The sequence below is a fragment of the Anomaloglossus baeobatrachus genome, chromosome 7 (genome assembly GCF_048569485.1).
Source record: "Anomaloglossus baeobatrachus isolate aAnoBae1 chromosome 7, aAnoBae1.hap1, whole genome shotgun sequence".
NCBI lineage: Eukaryota > Metazoa > Chordata > Amphibia > Anura > Aromobatidae > Anomaloglossus > Anomaloglossus baeobatrachus.
Window position 1 is genome coordinate 132,111,326 of NC_134359.1, and position 23,335 is coordinate 132,134,660.

A 23,335-nucleotide genomic window follows, 5' to 3' on the forward strand; every position below is an offset into this window, starting at 1 on the left:
GACGGGTTCATGGTCATCCACTCTCCCACCCAAGCAACCTAACCCTTGATGCTGCCCCTAAGAAATGGGCAGCACCCCTCTTCCCCAGTCCTGGTCCAGGTTACCCGAGCGGGAACGGGTACGGTGTCTCGCACCCGGCTGTCACTTCAGGGGACCCCACGTCCAGGGGGACCCCTGACCCCCGGAGGATGGCCATCGGTCCTGATGGTGGCCGGGCCCCAGCCTCCTCTGCTGCGGGCCCATCTTCCAATCTGCCTCTCCGGAGGTGGTACGGAACGGAAAACGGACCACAAACTATTTACAAAACCACAAGTTCGTGGGAGGCCTGCTAGTTCTCGGCCATGTTCATGAGCAGTTTCTCATGTGGGCGGTAAAACACAGAGAGTCCCTCCGGGGACAACTTGCCGGCAACGGCCGGGATAATCAACCGGTTGCTGATCAGGTGAGACTTCGGATTGATTTACGTTCATTCATTCATTCGGCTATTTACACAAGTAACATACTGCGCCCCTAGATGGTAGTTTCCCTATACCTAAGCGGGGGGCCTACCTAGGTTAGGGCATGTGGACCTTCGGAGGACAGGGTCGCTAGTAGCGGGCAAGGGGATAGAGGAGACGACCGTTTCCTCTTCCCTTATGGCAGGTATGGTAAGTGGAGACCCAAGGGGAGGGGGTATAGGTGCATCCCTGGGCGCTTGTTCGAGTGGCACACTGGCGGGCGTTTCCGTCTCCGTTTCTTCCACGTGTTGTGGGAACATTATTACCAGAACAATCACCGCACCGTTTTGCATAGGCCAGTCTGCTGGAAAATCACCCATCACTGTGTGGATCACCTCCTTCTCCTTCTCCCCGCTCGGCATGGGAACCGGAACCTCATTTGTCACTCTCAAGGGGTGAGGGCATTTCTTCAGGTGGTCCCTGGAAACTGTAGTGGCGGTCCTCCCCTGGTCGCGACTGATCAGATAAGCCTTCTCATTGTCCCATTCAGTGGGCTGTATGACATACGGGGTCTTTTCCCACTGGTCATCAAGCTTATGGGTCCTTCTTTTCTGCTTCAGCACTACATCTCCCGGCTCAAAGGGGACGGCTGACGTTCGTTTGTTGAAGCGTTGTGCTTGTTTCTCTCGGCTCTGACCGAGATTCTTCTCCACATACTCCTGGACCTGTTGGTATTGGATTTGTCGCCAGGTATCCCAGCCAGCAGTTGAAGGAAGAGCCTCTGGAGCTTCCAAGTCCATTTCTAAGTCCACCGGCAGCCGGCCCGGTCGGGCTCTCATCATATACACCGGGGTGCATTTGGTAGAACTACTAGGGATGTTATTGTACATGTCTACCAGGTCAGGCAGCTTTTCTGGCCACAGGTTCCGCTCCTCCAACGGTATCACCTTGAGGAGATCCAGGACCAGGTGGTTCATCTCCTCACACATCCCATTAGTCTGGGCATGGTATGGCGTGGTCCTGATCTTCTTACAACCGTACAATTGGCAGAACTCTCGAAACACCTCTGCTTCAAAGGCTGAACCCTGGTCCATAAGCACCCTCTCCGGGTATCCGTGCAGTCGGCACAAGTAGGCCTGGAATGCCCTAGCTGCGGTACGGCCGGTCAGATCCTTGACTGAAACAACCACCATGAATCTGGAGTAGTGGTCCACGATGGTCAAGGCATAGGTATATCCACTCCTGCTGGGTGTGAGCTTGACGTGGTCCAAGGCAACCAACTCCAGCGGTTGATGGGTGATGATCGGCTGGAGAGGGGCTCTTTGGCTGACTTCATCCTTCCTTCTCAGCGCACAGGGGCCGCACTCCCGGCACCAGGCCTCCACAGATTCTCACATCCCACTCCAATAGAACCGCTCTCTCAGCAACATCTCCAGCTTTTTCCAGCCGAAATGCCCGGCGCCATCGTGATATGCCCGTAGGACTTTGGGCACGCTGGCCTGAGGGACCACCAGCTGACGAACCTTCTCTGAGTCTTCAGGTTGATCAGCCCTCGATACAGCTTCCCCTCGTGCAGGTACAGCCGGGCTTGTTCTTTCCACAGCCGCTTGGCCTCAGGGGGCGCTGCCGGATCCATTCCGGAGGAGCCTTGCTTAATCATGGTCTTGACCAATTGTACAGCAGGCGCTTGGTCTTGGGCTTCTTGCCATCCCTGACTGGGTAGCGGGTCCAGGTTTGCCTGTTGTTGTTTGACATGTAATTTTTCGACTGGTGGCCAATGGAACGCAAGCAACTCAATTTCTTCGAGGTCATCGTCTTCCGACCCCCCATCCGGCAGGTGGGGCATCCGGGATAACGCATCCACGTTGGTGTTCTTGCGGCCGGCTCTGTATTTGATAGTGAAGTCATAATTAGACAGCCTGGCCACCCATCGATGTTCCAGAGCGCCCAGTTTGGCCGTGTCCAGATGGGTCAACGGATTATTGTCCGTGTAAGCCGTGAATATTGCCGCTGCGAGGTAATGTCGGAACCTCTCGGTGATTGCCCACACCAGGGCCAGGAACTCAAGCTTGAAGGAGCTGTAATTTTCGGGGTTCCTTTCCGTGGGCCGGAGTTTTCTGCTGGCATAGGTGATCACCTTTTCTCGCCCGTCCTGGACCTGGGACAGGACTGCTCCCAAGCTCACATTGCTGGCATCGGTGTAGAGGACGAACGGGAGGCCATAGTCGGGGTACGCCAGGATCTCCTCTCCCGTCAAGGCCATCTTCAGCTGGTGAAAGGACTCCTCATGCTTCTTCTCCCACACAAACGGAGATCCGGGGGACCTGCCACCCTTGGTGTGTCCCACAAGGAGGTCTTGCATGGGGGCAGCCATCTTCGTGTACCCCTTGATGAAGCGACGGTAGTAACCCACCAGGCCCAGGAACTGTCTCACCTCTCTCACTGTGGTCGGTCTCGGCCAGTCCTGGATAGTAGTAATCTTCTCGGGATCCGGGGCGACACCTTCTGCGCTCACCACGTGTCCGAGGTACTGTACCCTAGGCTTCAGTAGGTGGCACTTGGAGGGCTTCAGTTTCATCCCATACTAGGCTAGGGACGCGAACACTTCAGCTAGGTGTTCCAGGTGGGCCTCGTACGTCTGGGAGTATACGATCACATCATCTAGATACAGTAGGACAGTTTCGAAATTGAGATGTCCTAGGCAACACTCCATGAGCCGTTGGAAGGTTCCAGGGGCATTGCACAGCCCGAACGGCATGCTGTTAAACTCGCAGAGTCCCATGGGAGTGGCGAATGCAGTCTTCTCACGGTCCTCTGGTGCGACCGCCACCTGCCAGTATCTGTTGGTAAGGTCAAGGGTAGAGAAGAAGTTAGCAGTCCTTAGCGCAGCTAGAGACTCTTCGATACGGGGGAGAGGATAGGCATCTTTATGCGTTATCTGGTTGATCTTCCGGTAATCCACACACATTCTCATGGTGCCATCCTTCTTCTTCACCAGCACCAGTGGGGCTGCCCAGGGACTACAACTATCCCGAATGACCCCTGCCTCCTTCATGTTCCTCAACATGTCTTTGGCGCATTGATAATGTGCTGGCGGGATGGGCCTATATCTTTCTTTGATGGGTGGATGTATGCCTGTAGGGATATGGTGTTGAACCCCTTTGATCCTCCCGAAATCTAATGAGTGCTTGCTGAAAACCTGTTCATACTCTTGCAGTACCCTGTATACCCCCTCTTTGTGATGCGTGGGTGTGGTTTCAGTGTCTACATGTAGTTCCTGGCACCACTCCCCTAGCTGTTCTGGGGGTATATGGTCACTGGCAGGGGATGCTGAGGTAGGAGTTGCAGCTTCGTGAATGGTGTGAGGGTCTAGGGTAAGCAACTTGGCAAGGGTAGCGTAACGGGGAAGCCTAACTTCCTCCTCTCCACAATTCAGCACTCTTACAGGCACTCTCCCCTTTTTGACGTCAACCACCCCTCTGGCCGCCATCATCATGGGTCAGTGTTCGTAAGGCGTGGGTTCCATCATCGCCGGGTAGTTGCGCCCCTGGGGGCCTACTGCTGCCCTGCACCAAATCATCATCTCGCTTCGGGGTGGCACTACCAAGGGGGCTACATCCATCACCCTTACTCCACCAATCTCTCCACCAGTTGAATTCACTTGTTGCCGATATAGGAGGGCCCGGATCTCACGCTGCACAGCCCTCTGCCGGCCTCATCATGCTGTGGCGGCCAACTGCTGCAACAGACTCAGCACCTCACTCATACAATGCTCCATCACATTGGTCCCTAGGATTACTTTTGGGTTATGGTCACTGGGTTCATTCATCACCCCAATCATCCCTTGGTTCTTTAGCTCTGCACGTCCCACAGTCAGGGTCACTTGTTTGTATCCCACTTGGGTTAGAAGGAGTCCATTGGCCGCGACCAGGGTCAGGCTATCATCAGAGGGTGCAAGTTCATCAGTACCCCAATACTGCTGGTACAGTGTATATGGTATAGTGGTTACCTGTGATCCTGTGTCCAATAGGGCCATGAGCGGGATGCCCTCCACTGCCAGAGGGATGATGGGGCGAGCTCCGACGTACCGGTCTCGCCATTCGGGGGGGCCATTGGTGTCTACTTCTGAGGATTGGCCCTTGGCCCCAGGGGTTGCTCGTTTAATGGGCATCGCCTAGAGTAGTGGCCAGGCTTGCTGCACCTGTAACAAATAGGAGGCCCATACCGTGAGTCATTGGTCCTTCTCCGCTGCATCGAGGGGACGTCCTCCGGGCTGTTGGCGAGCTGGATCCTCCCTGGGGGCTTGACTCTCGTCGGAAGCTGGAATGCGGCGAGGATCTTGGCTAGGTCTCCATCCATGCGGCGGACCTGGGTGGCTAGCTCCTCCATCATCCCGATGGGCGCTGCAGGGGCCGGTAGAGCCGGGAGAGGAGGTGCCACCGTGATGGGAGCAGTTTCAGCTGGCCATGGGGCCACCCCGGGAGCGTCTGGCGTCGGGGCCTGCAGGGCCTTGATGGCCCGCTCTTTCAATACTGCAAAGTCCAGATCGGGGTATTCCAGGGCCCACAGCCATAACTGCTTGCGTTCTTCCGCAGACCCCAGCCTTTGCAGGAATTGTTCCACTAGCATCTTATTGCTGTCCGCATCGTTAATAGTGTCAACCCGCTTCAGCGTACGGAGGACTGTTTGCAGGCGCAGGGCATAGTCTCTTATATTATCTGCAGGCCGCTGTCGACACTGATAAAACTGCATCCGCAATTCCGCCTCCGTGCGGGTCTCAAAAGCTATTTGGAGTTTCTCAAAAATGGTAGTCACCGAGGCCCGGTCCGCGTCGTTCCAGGTCTCCGTCTCCTGCTCAGCCACGCCGGTTAGCTGCCCTAGCACTACCGCTGCCTGTTGCCTGTCAGTCAAGGGATATAAATCGAGGACCGGGCTAATCTTTTTCCAGAATACCTGCAAAGCATCAGGCTTCCCATCGTACTGCGGCAGCCAGGTAGCACCGGGCACATAGGGTAGGGAGAACGGCATTACCTGGGCGACCGCTGGACCCGCGGCCTCCCCCGCTCTTGCAGCCGGAGCACGGGCTACCCCGTTTCCATCTGCGGGCGCTGCTGCGGCTGCGACCGCCACTCCTCCAACGGCTCTTTTTCCCGTCCCCCTTGGTTCTTTCTAGCACTTCCTCTTTGGGGACGGGGCTTCGCTTTTCGCACCTTCCCAGATCGGGGAAGACGCTCGAGTGGGAAATCTTCGCGCCAAAGATAGCGGCACTTCAAATTTTTCGGCAGGACACCGCCGGCGGGGACTGCGAGGCGCACTTCTACCGGTAGGTAGATCGGTTCTATCCTGTTCGTGACGCCAAGTTGTCGCGGGCGGAGGGGACGCGCTCGCCATGCTCGGGTCCGGGGCTTCTGCTGCTGCTCAGTGGCTCGAGCGGTAGGCCGAACCCGGGGACTCGAGCAGCGCTCCTCACCCGTGAGTGAAAAGGGATGGTTTGTTTGGCGAGAGAGTTCGTGACGCCACCCACGGGATGTGGTGATGATGGCACCACCGCTGCTGGTGACGGGGATCCCGGGAGAGATGGTAGGGAGCAGCTAGGATGTTGTCCCCTCCGAGGGTAGGGGGTTGGTGATCCCGGGGCCCGGTGGTGTAACGGGGAGGCTGGATGGCTGGGGTGCAGGGTTGCAGGGACAGCGCGGCACGGTGCCGGACGGCACTGGTGTACTCAATCAGACAATCAATGACCAGAGTCTCTGGTAAACCAAAACGGCCGGATGGACGGGTCCCGCAGCCGGCTGCAGTGTTGTTGTGCTCTCCCCGGACGGCTGATGGTGGCTGTCTTTCCCTGCACCTTTTAGAATGTTCTGACTCCTGTGGTTGCCCACCGGTAGTCCGCTCCCCGGCGTATAGGTGCCGTAGGAGCCCGTTTTGCCCGCAGGCGCTGGCCCTTGGATCTCTAGCCTATGGCGGTGGTTGTATATCCTCACGGTGTGGACTGTTGCCTTCTGTCGGGTCTTGGTTGTTAGGAAACCCCTGGGGTTCCTGTCACACTCGGATTTAACTATTGTCGGCGGCTCCAAGCCTGGTTGGGGTCCGATGGCCATGCCTGTGTGCTTAGCTGCACTCCGCTCCCCGGTTCGGTACCGGTGGGCCACCGCCCAGCCCCAGTCCTACGGCTCTACAGAGTTCCGCTAACTCCTGCAGACGGCCACCACCGTCTGCCAACCTTGCTGTCAGCGCCTGGGCTCCGACCCAGACACTTGTAGTTCGTGTCCTCTCACTTTCACCTCTCCAACTACTCTCTGAACTGACTGCTTTTCCCGCCTCCAGGCCTGTGAACTCCTCGGTGGGTGGGGCCAACCGCCCGGCTCCGCCCCACCTGGTGTGGACATCAGACCCTGGAGGGAGGCAACAAGGGTTTTTGCTTGACTGTTGTAACTGTCTATGGTGGGGGGATGTGTATGTTGCTATGTATGGGACTTCAAATAAGAAGGAATGGCGGCAACTCACTGGTGAATGTTAACGGCAATTTTTATTGCACAATCTGCAGCATTGTTACAATGTAACCAGGGAGGGGGGAGTGCAGGGGCGCCGGACGACGGCCGTTTCGCACCGTAACAGGTGCTTCCACAGGTCCGAATTAGCAAAGTCAGATGAACCTCCCTCTTATGGAGGAATCTGACAGGTGCAACTAAAAAGCTCAATGGCTGATACCAGATAACAACAGCGTAACAGTATAATCCATATTACAGATAATCAATCAAAATTGGATAGAGAAAACGAATACAGAGTGTAGAGAAAGTTATCAGCAAGGAATGTGACGAACATTTATCATATATACTTGTTCCCTCTTCCAATAGAGATGCATTGCTGCTGAAAACCGAGAAGGTGTTTTTTTAATATATGTATATAATGTGTGTAACACAATGTTATACCTTCTACTTGTTTTTTTATTTTTTTATTATTAAATCATTTTAAAGATTATTTATTACTCTATTTTGAGAGGATAAAATCCTTATGTATGAGAAAATATGCTCTGCCATGCAAGAAAAAAGAAAAAGGAAAGAGAGTCAAAAACCGCCTAACCCTTATGGGGTCTCATCCTTCCCTATTCCGTGGATATCACTTTTAAACAAAGAGTAAGACTAATAACTGATTTTTTTAAAAAAGATTTCAAATAGTATTTATATCAAGACAACGTCAGGGATATTAGTCTTTTTCGGGCTGAAAGGGGGGGAGGAGAATATACGGCTCTAAAAAGCCACATGATGTCCGAAATCGTATGGGCTAAGTGCGCCTTATTTTAGATTGAGGACTGACTCGGGGAAAGGAATTGCGGGTTGGACTATAAAGTCTACGATTATGGATCTGCCAAAACAAGTACTTTTTTCAAAAGGAAAGTTTATGACAGTAAATATGTGCATGGATTTGATGTAATATCTATATTTATTCTTTACTTATTTTACTTTTTTTATGCCCTACTTTTAATTTAAAGATATCTGGCCTCTACTGGGGGGCTTTTTTCTATCTTTTAGCAGGAAATTTAAACACGCTAAATGTCCGTTATAGGAAAACGGACATGTCGTTACGGTCATTGAGTCCCAAAGGACCCAATGCCTTAACCTCCATAATGAGGCGCGATTCCCTCTGTAGGAGTTGTTTATGAGTATGTATGGGACTACCTGGCTAGTCCAGGGCGTCACACATCCAAACAGTATCCGAAATTGACTACAGACATCCGTGAGAAGTTCGTGTTCAGGGTTGAACATTGAACATTAAATGTCTGGTATGAACCCCAAACATTAGGCTATGCTCACACACTGCATCTTTTCTTAACCACAAAGATGCACTGTTTTTGGCCCAAAGAAAAGCACCCGCGGCAAAAATGCATCAAAAACGCATGCATTTTTGCTGCATTTTTACTGCATTTTGCCCAAAGCGTTTTTTTTAATCAAATCTAATGTCTAGAAGGGCTCAAACGTTTGCAAAAATGCAAAAATAATTGACATGCTGGATCTTGGCTGCATCTTCAAAAACGCAGCCAAGCTGCAGCCAAAATAAGATGCACATTGTGGACAGTAAAATATAAATCTCTTAGATTTTGCTGGGAGAAGGAAATGCATGCATTTTGGTGCATCTTTATATATGTTTAATCTATTTTTTATTGAAAAATTAAGGTTGGATACAATAAGCAGGGCTGCAGACCAAGGCAAACCCCCAAATAGAGACAAAACAAAAAAAAACAAAAAACAAAATGCACCAAAACGCAGTAAAAGATGTAGTGTGTGAACATAGCCATACAGTTTAGGTTTGCTCATCCCTAGTAGAGACCAGGAGACTACTGCTAGGACACACAGAAAGGCTTGCAAGAGAAGTAGCACTGTATGATTTTTAGAGCTTAAATTTGGCTGGATTAGATTGCGGACTCCATGTTGCATTTAGAAAGCCCACAAGGTGCTAAAAGAACACAAACCCCCTACCACATGCGACCCCAGTTTGGAAACTACACCGCTTAATGAGTTCATTGGCAGGTGTTATGACCATCTTGAACCTATAGGTGCTTCACAGAATTTTATAAAATTGGGTCATGAAAATAAAATATGACTTTTTCCTCAAAAATGTTGCTCTGTCCCCATACTTTTTATTTCTTGATAAGGGTACCAGAAGAAAATTTATTTCACAATTTGTTGTGTAATTTCTCCTGAGTTCAACGATACCCCATATATCATCAGAATGTACTGTTTGGGAGTACGGCAGAGTTCGAAAGAAAAGGAGCAATATTTGATTTTTTGAGTACAAAATTGTCTGAATGGATTGCAGATGATATTTGGAGAGCAGCCAAAGTGGTAAAATAGTAGAAACTCCCCAAAAGTGACCAAGATTTTTAAGTTTCACAAGGGTAAAAGGAGAAAATGGACCACATAATTTGTAGTCCAATTTTTTCCTGAGTACAGGGATACCTCATATTGGGTCGGAAACTACTCTTTGGGCACATAGGAGGGCAAGGGGGTGGAGGAGAAGGAGCCCATTTGGCTTTTGAAGCACATTTTTTGGTAAAATAGAGTGCAGACTCCATGTCATATTGGCAAAGCCCCTGAGATGCTAACACATCAGAAACCCCCAGAAGTGTCACATGGAGAATTTTACAAACTTCACCAACTGTCATGGTGGAGTCGGATTCTGGTCAGACTACAGATTCTGACACTACAAGCTATAACTTCACTGATGTCTGTGTTCAATGCAGGCAGACTCGCGCATTGACCTGCAGAGTGGTAATTAATCTCTGCTTGTCTGCTTGTTAATCTCCTTTGATCACATGTTGTGGGGAGGCCAGGCACATCTTCTCCCTTTCTATATATGCTGGTTAGTTCCTTCCACCTATGCCATCTATAGTTTTTCTAAGTCAGTCTGATGAGGTGTTGTGGTAGCTCTATTTGTTGCTGAGTGCAGTTGTGGAGTTAACGTTTGTTGCCTTTTTGCTCATAACTTCTTGCTCTTGCTTTACTTCTGAGTCTCTTCCTGCCTATACCTGTGCGTGTGAAGTGTGTTAGAGTTTTAGCTTTCCCTTGTTTGTCTTTATCTGTTTTCCATCACACTATTGTACTGTCCTTCCCTGGTGGGAGGGGAGTATCAGAATAGTACTGGTCAGGACCATAGCCAGGAATCACATACTCAGGCATCTCCACCATCAGGAGTAACCCTGAGGTTAGGTATAGCCTAGGGTCCCCCAGCATAAGGGACAGCATAGGAGCGCATATCCTGTGCTATCCTACAGTCACCTCATGAGAGGAAGTGACCGCATTTTGGAAACTACACATCTCAAAGAATTCCTCTAGGAAAGTATTGAGCATTTTACAGATACTTCACCAAATTGTATAACATTGGGCTGTGAAAAGGAAAAATTACATTTTTCCCCCCACTAATATGATTTGTATGTTTTACCCCCAAGGTTTTCTCAAAAGGGTTAATAGGAAATAAACTATATAGTTTTTAAGTCAATTTCCCCTAAGTCTGCCAGTAGCCAGTTGTATGTGGTCAGAAACTATTTTTCAGGCACAGTGGAAAGGTCATGAGTGCCATATTAGGCTACAGAATTTGCTGGAATGGGTTGTGGGTAACATGTCACATTGGAAGAGCCTCTTGTTTAGCCAGGACAGCAGAACCCCCCCATAAGTGACCCCATTTTACAATCTACACCCCTAATGAAATCATGTAAGGGTGCAGTAAGCATATTGAACTACATGTTATTGGGTGGTGAAGAAAAAAATAATTACTATTTTACCACAAAAATTTTATTTTAGCCCCAGATTTTACATTTTCACATGGGGAAACAGGTAAAAATTGTCCCATAATCTGCTGCAGAATTTCTCTTGAATGTGAGAATACCCAATATGTGGCTGTACAGTACTCTGGCTACATGACAGGGTTCGAGAGGGAAGGAGAGCTATTTGACTTTTGGAGAGCAGATTTTTCTGTAATAGTGTGCGGACCCCATTTACAGAGCCCTTAACACCAGAAGTCCCAGGAATTTCGAGCTCCATAGGGTTCCAATGATAGAAATGTTAAATGACCCCTCTCTGGGACTTCTAGTGTTAAGTGCCAAACGAGCAGAAACTCCCATCAAGTGACCCCCAACTTGGAAATTATGCCCCGCTGGTAATTCATTTCTTGGTATAGAGATAATTTCACTTTATAGTTGTTTAGCAGAAACAAATATGCAGATAGAGTCTTATCTAAGATACTGTGATGTAGGATAAGGTAGAAAGGGTCACCTGATGTAGTTGTGAAAGTCACAACCACTGTAGAAGCCAGAGTCCCACAAACTTGGAATATTGAAGATGTGAAGACAAAGGGATTTTACCACGCTGCCATAATGATGATAACTAACAGGATCCTTGTTCATGATTTATTATGTCAACGTGTTTCACAGAAATACCTTCTCCTTCATCAGGACAAAATCACACTAAAGCACAGTTCACAGGCAAGGGGTTATATATACCCATATACACATCATATATACATATATACACATCAACAAAAATTTGTAAGTGTGGACTTTGTAGAAATCCCAAACGTCCAGACATCATTTTTTCACCCTTTATACAAAGCCTTGTATAGGTCACAGCAGTAATTCACTGGGAATACTCAATATCCCCACGGAAGATGAGTTACATTCCAGTTTTTGAAGTTAATCACTACATTTTTTTTGTGAATGCACAATTTATTTTAAACATCTTAATTATTATTTTTAATATCTTCATTTTTAATGTTTCAATGTATAGATAAATTCTGATATCTAACCCTTTCACGACCGGCCGATTTTTCGCTTTCCGTTTTTTTTTTCCGCCATTCTTTTTCTGAGAGACGTAACTTTTTTATTTTTCAGTCAATATGGTCATGTGAGGGCTCATTTTTTGCGGAACGAGCTGTACTTTTAAATGAAACCATCAGTTTTACCATATTGTGTACTAGAAAATGGCAAAAAAATTCCAAATGCTGAAAAATTGCAAAAAAAGTGCGATAGCACTATGATTTTTGAGATATTTTATTCACTGTGTTCACTATATGGTAAAACTGATGTGTGGGTGTGATGCCTCAGGTCAGTGCGAGTTCGTAGACACCAAACATGTATAGGTTTACTTTTATATAAGGGGTTAAAAAAAAATCGGAAGTTTGTCCGAAAAAAGTGGCGCACGTTTTACGCCATATTCCGTGACCCGTAGCGTTCTCATTTTTCGGGATCTTAGGCTCAATGACGGCTTATTTTTTGCGTCTCGAGCTGACGTTTTTAACGGTACCATTTTTGCGCAGATGCTACGTTTTGATCGCCTCTTATTGCATTTTGCGCAAAAGTTGTGGCGACAAAAAAAGTCGTTTTGGCGTTTGGAATTTTTTTGCCGCTACGCCGTTTACTGATCAGATTAATTGATTTTATATTTTGATAGATCGGGCGTTTCTGAACGCGGCGATACCAAATGTGTGTATATTTTTTATTTTTTTAACCCTTTAATTTTCAATGGGGCGAATGGGGGGTGATTTGAACTTTTAGGTTTTTTTTTTAATTTTTTAAAACTTATTTTTTTACTTTTTTTTTTTATTTTACTAGTCCCCCTAGGGGGCTATTGCGATCAGCATTCCGATCGCTCTGCAGTATCTGCTGATCACAGCTGGAAGGCTGTAAACAGCAGATACGCTGTCTTTCTCTTTTGCTGTGCCCCGGGCACAGCGAAAGTGAAACCAATTCATGTGTAGTACAGGAGTCATCACATGACCCTGTACTACCATGACAACTATCGGGAGTCACGTGATCGCGTCACGTGACTTCCGGTTTCGGCGGTAAGTAAAACTTTACCGCGATTGCGCTTATAATGGCGCTGTCATGTATTGACAGCGCCATTATAAGGGGTTAATCGGCACGAGCAGATAACGATTCTGCTCGTGCCTAGCAGGCACACATCTCAGCTGTGAAAATCAGCTGAGATGTGTGCCGATCGCGGCATGCTGCCGCCGGAGGACCGCGGGCAGTAAGATTATGTCATTTAGGACGTAATTTTACGGCCCGCGGTCGTTAAGGGGTTAATTTGGTTTTAATATTTTCGCTGGTAAACATGCAATGGTTCTATCAGACACTTAATCCTCTGATGTCATCAGAGCCCTTCACTTGCACGCCTTAAACTGATGGGGATACGTGTGTATACAACCCCTTGCCAGTTAACTGTTCTTTAATGTGATTTTGTCCTGATGAAGAAGAAGCTATTTCTTTGAAACATGTTGACATAACAATAAATCACGAACAAGGATCCTGTACATTATCATTATGGCAGCTCGTCAAAACCCTTTCTCTTCACATCTCCAGTACTTCATTAGGGTTATAAGATTACAAAGCCAGAAAGCCTGTTAAGGCCCCTTTACACACAGACTTTCTAGCGATCCCACCAGCGATCCCAACCTGGCCGGGATCGCTACAAAGTCTCTGGTGAGTCGCTGGTGAGCTGTCAAACAGGCAAACCTGGAAAACGACGCAACAGCGATACGGACCTGCAGAATGACCTACCTAGTCATTGGGGATGTTGTAAAGCAGCTTTTTGAAAGGGAAGTCGCTAACGAAGTCGCTGTAAAGGCCCCTTTACACACTGAGACTTTCTAGCGATCATGCTGCACAGCGGGAAACAAAGGACCAAAGAATGGTCCTGAGAGATGTGTAGTGATCAGCAACCTCACAGCGGGGGCCAGGTCGCTGATGTGTTTCACACACTGCAATGTCGCTGGGGAGGTCGCTATTACGTCATAAAATCCGTGACGTTACAGCAATGTCGTTTGCGATGTTGCAGTGTGTAAAGGGGCCTTTAGACTCTGCCTCCAGCTTATCTAACAGACTACCATATGTGGAAGAGTAGAAGGTCATTCTTAGACCTCCGGGTACCATAACAACCATCAGCCCCTCGTGATTGTGTTTCCGGTAATGTCAATGGGGGTGAAAGAGTTATCCTCCTCTCTTGCACAACCTTCTAAATGCCATGATCGTTATCGATCGTGACATCCATAAGGTTAATCAGCCAGGGGCAGTGCTCTCAAAAGGAATGAATGTTATCGCAGGAGCTCGGCTGTTAGTTATGCTGAACTCCAAATGGAGATTGTGCAGAGAAGTGCTACTGTTTCAGCACCTTCCACAGATTAGGTGGTATGATCAATTAGCCAGATTGATTAACCAATCATAGCGATTGGAGAGTGGGGACTGCTGTAATTATTCCCTCACCGCTAGCCATGGTGGTCAACTGTTGGTGACTTTTGCTGTTTAAATACAATGACAGTTAAAGTTCATGACAGGTACAGTATGTCACAGATAAGGAACTGACACCTGCTCAGAATGTACTATAGTCGTCCTTTGTGATTAAAGGGTTAAACGCAGGCAAAAGCAATGAGTTTTCCAACTGAAGATGCTTTGGGAAACTGAGGATTTTTTTTACTAGTAGCATCTTTTGTGTTTTTTTTGTTTCTTGAGTGTTTTTCTCGTGGTTTTAGAAACTGGTGGGTTTTTTTGGAAGTTTTTTTTCAATTTTTGTGAAGTTTTTTTTACTTTTGTTTTCTGGTCGCTTTTTTCACTTCATTGAATAATGAAGAAACTGTTAGCACTTTTTAAGCAAAATCAATGGCAAAAAAAATGTGCAGTTTTCTTCTGAGCATTGTAAATTAATGGATATATCACTTCTCTTTAAAGCTTTGCAATTTTTGAAATCTGAATGTTCAAAAACCTGAATAAATGCAGAGCAAGTTGTTTTTACATACAATTGCATATGTTTTGGTTTTTTTTTTACTTTTTTTAATAGGCCTTTCAGGGGGTTTTCGCAGCAGAATCAAACTGAGAAAAACATTATGTGCACATACCCAGTAACTTGTTTGGAAAAATTTCCTTCAGGATCCACTTCAAAGTAGTGACGTGCCATTATTTCCACCAGGATTTTTCAAAGCCTCTTCAGAAAGAACAAAGCTAAAAAAACCAAACCCTAATCACCTAAACAGTAATGTGGATTTCTCGTAGAAATGAATAGGAATGGCTTTGTAAGGGTTCTTAAAGTGTTTTTCTTTCTAGGAGGATTGTTAATATTATCTGCTCAAAAAAAGTAAGCTATTCTATAAATATCTCTGACATTCAATGCTTCTGTGGTACTACATATTGTTTTGTTTCTATTTTGGTTATTTTTCTGTGGATCGTAGTGACTATTGATGATAATAATACATTTACTATTACAATATTTTATACATTATTTCAAATATATTAATCTGTTCTTCTATTTTACACATTGAACATTTCAGAGTCTGTAATTACCTGTTACCCAGAAAGTGAATAAAATAGTTATAGAGATACTAATATGATTTGGAGTGTGATCAGCATGCATGGTAAGAGTAGGGATAAGCAGGAGGGATTGTTAGGCACCAGTTGTTGGGCTAGTAATAGAAAATGTAGCCTAGGGTAGTATTAAATCAGCCCTGAATTCTAATATGCCATGTGGATGACGTCAAGAGGCTTATCGATAATAAACTGCGTCAGACTCTGCCCCATTCATAACATGCTCATCCATGCTTAAAAGTTAACACCTTGCATGCTGTGGAGAATTAAAAACATTTGAACTCATCTTACTGGCAACAGAAACTGAAATCAAAGAATTTTACAATTTTACATGAGGATATGAATTATGTCATCTTCTCTTGCACAACGGACAGTGAAATGTCTTTCTTCTAGTAAATCACACTTGACATGGACAGAGATCTAATCACAATGAAAGTGGAAACTCAATTATTTCATGACCAAAAGCCTTCCTATGTTTGTAACTGACATAAAACACACATTTTATGCATTGAAATATATATGACTTCTAATAGATATACAGCTATAAAGACTTATTCAGAAAAAAGAGTCTGAAGATTGCAGTTCTATAACTGAATAATTCTTTGCAGGCAGTAGATGAGCATATTACAATAACATTTGTGAATGGTATCCCTAACTTAATTTGGGCAAGATCAAATGAGCAGGAGACAAATTCTTACAAAAGTGTAATATGTTTTGGGGCTGAATCTTCAAAGTTATTATTATTACAACAGAAAGTGGTGTAACAGTTTTGAAAACTCACAATGTTTTGCACCTTACTGCATTGCGCAAAACTTGTGACTTTTGGAGTTGAATGTATAGAACAAAAAATAAAAAGAGGTAACTACTAGTGATGGGTGGGGTTCAAAGCAAGCGCTTCATGCTAACCGATCTCTGCGTGGCTGTACACTGCCGCTCACTCTACTTCCAGGGCTGCCTATTATCTTCAAGCATATGCACTGCTTCCCCCGCCCACTGGCAGTCCCTGCGTCTCTGATTGGTTGTGTACCACCCCCATGCCAGCAGCCGAGTAGCTCGGATCCGGAGCCGCGGTGGCTCGAGGGGTCTCCGGATCCAGGAGGTCCGCCCGGACACTCGAATTAAAAGAAGAGGGGGGCTATATACAAAGGGGGTTAGGAAGTTTGTGACGCCACCCACGGTGTGTGGTAATGTGAGGGACCACTGCTGCTGTTGGGGAGCTCGGTGACAGTGGTGTAGCAGCCGGATGTTTAACCCCTCCATGGGTAGGGGGTTTGTGTCCTGGGGCCCGTTGGATGGTTGGTGCTTGGGGTGCTGTTGGGGATAGGAAAAGGGGTTTTCAGTGTACTCACTCAATCCAGGAATAACAACACCTAGAACTTGTAAACCAGAATTCTGAGCACCACTGCAGCTTGGAGGTAGCACGCTTGGGTCTGTGCCCTTGGTGTTGCTGTTAGCCTGTGGCCCTTTCCTTGGCACCTTTGTCTCTATGTGGACCCTTAGGTATAAAACTCTTCAGGTCCTGCTCACCCATATGGCTAACGGAGTGAGCTTGCTCTCAGGGTTCACACGTAGGATTTCTTTGGACTGTATTGGAAAAGTCCTATCCCATCGGTGCGCTAGTACCCCAATTTTGGAGTGGGTTGGGGATGAATCTTGAAGTCTTCATCCCATCGGGTAAATTACCGTAACGCGTGAAGCTACTTTCCGGCCTAGGGTCAACGTACCCTGTCGTGCCCTGCCCCTGCCCGGTGATAGCTCAAGGCCACCGGCTGCCCTTCTCGGCAGTCCATGCCCCTTCGCACAATCCCCTGCAACTGGGGTTCCAGCTCCTACCAGGCCCAGACCAACGTCTGCCACCTAGTAACTACAGGAGCCCTGCTCTGGGTTGGTGACCTCTCCCTCTCAGAGAGTCACCACAGCCTTCTTCCTCTCCTTGTTCACTACACTCTCCTTCTGCTCCACTCTCACTTTCTCACCTTCCCCTTACCAACCCCCCATATGTGCAGCCCTATTCCCTTCAGGCCCCCCAATGGTGTGTCTGGTTGGTACAGTGTAAAGTGTTCCTTGGATTTTGATTGGCTAAGCTGTTAGCAACACCAAAGGACAAGGACCCGTAACCAAGGAGGAGTGGATTCTGTGCAGAAGGGCAGATTGTACAATACCCTGTGACGACCTGATAGGCCAGGGCGTCACATTCCCCCTTGGTTAAACGTAGGTCGTCCATGAGCTACAGGACACCAGAGGTTTATTTTTGTTTTGCTTTTAACTGTAGAAAGGAAAACATAACAGGTTAACACCTTTTTTTAATGGGTCCATCCCACACAGGGGAAGAAATTCACTTAATTGTTACTAAAATTGTTAAGAGTTCGTCGCCCAACGGTGGGACGCTACCGGTTTCTATGGTAACGAAGGCTTAACCTACTCCTTTGCAGCCCCTTCCTGCGACAGTCCAGTCCCAACATCCCGGATCCCAATAACCCGCCACTCAAACAACCTGTTTTCCCTGGAAACCTATAGTGGGTCCTTAATCAGGTTATGGTCCCGGGTGTTGTCTTTTAAATGACTCTGGTTGGCACAAGAGGTACAACTATTATACAAGATACAAGTTTGTGTTGGTCACTCCAGTCCTGTGACTGTGGTCCATGTTAACTTATGTATAAAACTTAAACGAAGTCCATGTACCGGTTGTACACTCTTCAACAATTTACTTGCAAATCTGGTGACTTTCGCTGTTTTCATTAAAACTGGTTGATTAGGCACTTATTGACTAACATTTTCTATATGGAAAATAACAAACTATGAAAAATAACAAACGAAAGCACCGATACCTAACAATTCTATGGCATCGCAACTACTAGTACTGTAACATTTTTTTAACACTCCGCTCCGCTCACTGGGAGCCAGGTGATCAACAGTGGCGGCTGGTACTACTTGCTCATCGACTATAGCGAGCCGCTTCACATCTTGGGCGTACCAGCCCCGTTCACCCCAATGGAGGGTGTAGCCAACCACTTCCCCAACTTCCAGGTTACGACCCGGGTGGCCACTGGGGAGATGCTGCTCAACATCTCGGCGCGTGAAAAACACTTCATCGGAGAGATCCGCTTCCCATAGAAACCCCATCCCTTCTCGGGGTTGAACCGCCTGACGTACCCTCTGCACTGCGGCCCTCGGACATGTAAGAGGGCCTTCCTCAGGTACTCTTTTTCCTTCCAGGTTTGGGCAAGCTTCTCCTGCTGTTGTCGCTCTTATGTGGTCATCACTGGCATCATCTGTTGCTGGTGTGGTTGTCGTTCCCAGTAGGAGGCATCAGCATCCGGCCTCAGCTCCCTAAATGGCTCTGGCTTTACTTGAACTCTGGCGGACCCAACAGCCGTCGGATTGCTGCGTGGTAACGGAACAGGCAAACATCTTGGTTCTGCTCCCATAGGTGCAAACTGAAGAACCGACTGCTCCGCAGCCGGGGTTGCAGGGTCCGGGTGCTCTGCTTCTGAGGACGGGCCCGGTGATGCAGCCGGGTCTGATCTGGCCAGTGTCTGGGTGACCGCTGCCGTGGCTGGAATGATGGTCTTGGTCTGGATCTCTGCAGCTGGAGCTTCTGGCAAATACATTGAAGGTTCCGCTGCCGGGGTTGGTGAGGGCAGCTTGGCGTCCGGGTAGTTGGTGGTGGAGTGCTCACCACGAGCGGGGACAGTCCAGATCCCTCAGCCGCTGTGGCCAAATTTTGGGCAATCAATAGGGACTAGGTAACCGCTTACACTCTCTTCACGTGGGATTTCGATCTCACGGGCTTGCACCGCCACCGCCAGGCTCCTCATCTCTTCCCTCCAGTGGTTCAGGATGAATAGGAATTGCGTCCGCATTCTCCTGCACAGCTGCTCCGTTTCCTCCTCTATCCATGCCGCGGTCCCAGGGACAGCACGTGCTGGGGACCAGTCTCGCTCCGCCATCTTGCCACTGTGTCTTCCAGGAACGTTGTCACAGAGTCCTGGCATCCCTGCTTCACTTCCGCTAGTTACACATTCTGGCCCGCCCCCTCGATCTTTTCGCAGCACTCTCTTGCTGACCGTGGCCCTCTGGGAACTTCCGGCTCTGGCCTCACTAGGAAGACGAAGGGCGGGGCTTAGACTTCGCGTGCTTTCTCGGAGAAGACAGGGTTGTGGTGCAGGAAAATAGCGGAATTGGCGGGAAACAGAATCTTGATTCGCGGTCTTCGGCTTTCAAGGCGCACGTTACCCAGGTAAATGGGTCCTGCTTGTATCCTGTTCGTAACGCCAGATTTTTCGAGGTGTACCGCCCCAGTGCCAGCGGCTGAGCCACTTGGATCCGACAATGCAGTGGCTCGAGGGGTCTCCAGATCCGGGGGGTCCGCGCGGACACTTGAATTAAAGGAAGAGGGGGGCTATATACAAAGGGGGTTAGGAAGTTTGTGACGCCACCCACGGTGTGTGGTAAAGTGAGGGACCACCGCTGCTGTTGGGGAGGTTGGTGACGGTGGTGTAGCAGCCGGATGTTTAACCCCTCCATGGGTAGGGGGTTTGTGTCCCGGGGCCCGTTCAATGGTTGGTGCTTGGGGTGCGATTGGGGATAGGAAAAGGGTTTTTCAGTGTACTCACTCAGTCCAGGAATAACAACACCGACAGCTTGTAAACCAGAATTCTGAGCACCACTGCAGCTTGGAGGGAGCACGCTTGGGTCCGTGCCCTTGGTGTTGCTGTTAGCCTGTGGCCCTTTCCTTGGCACCTTTGTCTCTATGTGGACCCTCAGGTATAAAACTCTTCAGGTCCCGCTCACCCATATGGCTAACGGAGTGGAAAATTCACTGGCTGTGTGGACAGTACAATAAAATATATCCTTTATTAATAAATACTATTAAAAAAATGTTGATAACAATTCCACACAATTTTGAAGCCTATCTGAAACACACAGTTAAAAATAACCGGGTTCAAATGCAAGAATAGCAGGTAGACTGGTAGTTGTTATCTCAGTCAAAGCTGCTACAGTTAATTCTATAAAATATCTCCAGGCCTGAACAATAATTATGCTTATGCAGACTCATATATGCTAGTGCAACACAATAAGGCCACAAGACTTCAAAGCCTGTCCCTTTAGTATAGGGAGAGCCATAAACACCCCAAACTATAGACTATCAGTTCACTATCGCCTATTAAATATATTTGTAGGCTAGTATAATGATGTTCTAAATGTCCCAGAACGACTGGGGAAGAAGTCAATTTAGACTTCTATATACTAGAAAAGGGTATTATATGTGCAGGAGTAGGACATCTGTCCCGAATACACACTTCTCACAAATAACCTTTACTTAGTCCTACTTTAATGAATGTTTTGGAGTGTTGGTTCCTATAGTGTAAATTTCCTATCCAGGGTCAGGTTTACATCAATAAGACCTGGGGTAGAGTTCATATTCTTTATCTCCCCCCATATCCAGTTATTTAAGTCAGTCACTAGATTGCTGCTGGGGTGTAGGGAATGATACTATAACCTACAATATTAATCAACTCCTCCAGCTCATTAGACCAATCTCTATTATATAATTAATGCAGTTTCAGTTCTACTGCCAATTCTGATTATATTTACTGATAGCCTCAATACCTCAACGCATTTCCTCTCGCCTATGATGGTGAGATTTATCAGGAGGTAATCAGAACACTCTGGCCCCTAATCCCAGACCATGGGTTAATGCAGTGCCAAAAATGTCTCTGTATGTCAGCACCACATGTTTGCTAGATACCACATGTGCAGACCACAGGCACCAGCTCGCTTAATAGAGTGTCAGCAACCCATATAGTTAGTGTTTCACAGCCCTACCTGATATGCATTGGTTCAGGGCGTGACACTGCATGGCTCAGATATGCCTCAGTGTTACTGCTAATATATAAATACATAATATATGTTAGGACCCCCCTATTGAGATTTGCCGTAACGTTGGCAGGGGTGGCTCAAAGAATTGATCAATTATTTGCTAAAAATCTCATTTTTTTTTTATTATAGTACAGTTGGAATAAATCTGTGAATTTGCTCTTTTTATATGATGCATGCCAATTTCAGATCGTGCTGGCCCCTTTTTCTCTATTATGACTGTAGTTATGGTACAATTTCTGGTGACTGACCATCACCATACCATGCACGCCTGATTTTGGTTTGCAATGTATTCCTCCTGTTGGTAGCTGTTCACATTCAGTTGCCTCACCCCTTTCCACAGGCATTGCTAATTAAGCACCATACTTGGATCTGGTCCGCCTTTATCAATGGTTGCTGTGTGGCACTAGGAGGGTCAGTTCTGATATAGTCCTGGTAGGTGTAGAGCATGCTCCACATACTGGGACCTGGGCTGGCCTCTATCCATAATTGCCTCTTTTGCAACATGGAAGCGGCTATATACAGGTTACAGGTATGTGTGCTCCATTATGGTTCTGATTTTAACTTTATCTAGGAGGCCGCATGGCACATGAAATACATAATATAGGTTAGGACCCCCCTATTGAGATTTGCCGTGACGTTGGCAGGGGTGGCTCAAAGAATTGATCAATTATTTGCTAAAAATCTCATTTTTTTTTATTATAGTACAGTTGGACTAAATCTGTGAATTTGCTCTTTTTATATGATGCATGCCAATTTCAGATCGTGCTGGCTCCTTTTTCTCTATTATGCTGTAGTTATGCTACAATTTCTGGTGACTGACCATCACCATTACCATGCACGCCTGATTTTGGTTTGCAATGTATTCCTCCTGTTGGTAGCTGTTCACATTCAGTTGCCTCACCCCTTTCCACAGGCAATGCTAATTAAGCACCATACTTGGATCTGGTCCACCTTTATCAATGGTTGCTGTGTGGCACTGGGAGGGTCAGTTCTGATATAGTCCTGGTAGGTGTAAAGCTTGCTCCACATGCATGCATGCCAATTTCTGATCGTGCTGGCTCCTTTTTAACAATTATTAAAGTAGGACTAAGTAAAGGTTATTTGGGAGAAGTGTGTATTCAGGGACAGATGTCCTACTCCTGCACATATAATATCCTTTTCTAGTATATAGAAGAGAGTCTAAATTGACTTCTTCCCCAGTCGTTCTGGGACATCTAGAACATCATTATACTAGCCTACAAATATATTTAATAGGCGATAGTGAACTGATAGCCTATAGTTTGGGGTGTTTATGGTTCTCCCTATACTAAAGGGACAGGCTTTGAAGTATTGATGTAAACCTGACCCTGGATAGGGAATTTACACTATAGGAACCAACACTCCTAACATTCATTAAAGTAGGACTAAGTAAAGGTTATTTGTGAGAAGTGTGTATTCGGGGACAGATGTCCTACTCCTGCACATATGATATCCTTTTCTAGTATATAGAAGAGAGTCTAAATTGACTTCTTCCCCAGTCGTTCTGGGACATCTAGAACATCATTATACTAGCCTACAAATATATTTAATAGGCGATAGTGAACTGATAGCCTATAGTTTGGGGTGTTTATGGTTCTCCCTATACCAAAGGGATAGGCTTTGAAGTCTTGTGGCCTTATTGTGTTGCAGTAGCATATATGAGTCTGCATAAGTATAATTGTTGTTCAGGCCTGGACATATTTTATAGAATTAATTGTAGCAGCTTTGACTGAGATAACTACCAGTCTACCTGCTATTCTTGCATCTGAACCCGGTTATTTTTAACTGTGTGTTTCAGATGGGCTTCAAAATTGTGTGGAATTATCAAACATTTTTTAATAGTATTTATTAATAAAGGTTATATTTTATTGTACTGTCCACACTGCCAGTGAATTTTTAATATTAGTGGATGATTTGTAGGTCGATACAGTGACGGCTAACGGAGTGAGCTTGCTCTCAGGGTTCACGCGTAGGATTTCTATGGACTGTATTGGGAAAGTCCTATCCCATCGGTGCGCTAGTACCCTGATTTTGGAGCGGGTTGGGGATAAATCTTTAAGTCTTCACCCCCGTTGGGTAAATTACCGTAACGCGTGAAGCTACTTTCTGGCCTAGGGTCCACGTACCCCGTCGTGCCCTGACCCTTGCCCGG